We start from the raw sequence: 953 nt of genomic DNA on the forward strand, positions 1-953 counted from the left end.
AGAGAGAGAGAGAGAAGGGAGAGGAGGGAGAGATAGAGAGGGACGAAGAGAGAGAGAGAGAGAGAGAAAGAGAGATGAAAAGACAGGGGGATAAATGCATTAATTAAAAAAAAATACCACCAGCTTAGGCAACTGCATATCTGCTTGAGGTTAACGACGACCACTCACCTGTATGGGGTTGTTGCCGTCACACCTGCGTACCTGGGTAACGACGACCACTCACCTGTATGGGGTTGTTGGCGTCACACCTGCGTACCTGGGTAACGACGACCACTCACCTGTATGGGGTTGTTGCCGTCACACCTGCGTACCTGGGTAACGACGACCACTCACCTGTATGGGGTTGTTGCCGTCACACCTGCGTACCTGGGTAACGACGTCCACTCACCTGTATGGGGTTGTTGCGGTTGGCGTCGTTCTTGTGGTGGGCTAGGCGCGTCTGCTCTGCCGCCTGCAGGCTGTGTGTCATCATCTCACGCAGCAGAGCGTGAAGGGCGTCCGTGTCGTTCTTATCGTCGATGCATCGCGCGTCCAGCCCCGCGATGAAGTAACTCAGGTTACGCGCCGCATCCATCACTATAACACGCATAATCACCATGTCACACACGCTGCTGCTGCTGCTGCTGCTGCTGCTGCTGCTGCTGCTGCCATCACTATAACACGACACTAACTCCAACCGACTACGTACCAACGGACACGGCTGCTGCTGCTGCTGCTGCTGCTGCTGCTGCTGCTGCTNGAGAGAGAGAGAGAGAGAGAGAGGGAGAGAGAGAGAAAGAGAGAGAGAGAGAGAGAGAGCGAGGGAGAGAGGGGGGGGGGGAGGAAGAGAGAGACAGAAGGAGAGAGGGAGAGACAGTTAATCTGCCTACTCTTGCATTTAATCGTTTCTGTCTATCTATATAACAGATGAGGTAAGCACGGACGACCATACACAAAACCAATAAACAAATCGC

This window comes from Priapulus caudatus, unplaced genomic scaffold (genome assembly GCF_000485595.1).
Source record: "Priapulus caudatus unplaced genomic scaffold, Priapulus_caudatus-5.0.1 Scaffold813, whole genome shotgun sequence".
NCBI lineage: Eukaryota > Metazoa > Priapulida > Priapulimorpha > Priapulimorphida > Priapulidae > Priapulus > Priapulus caudatus.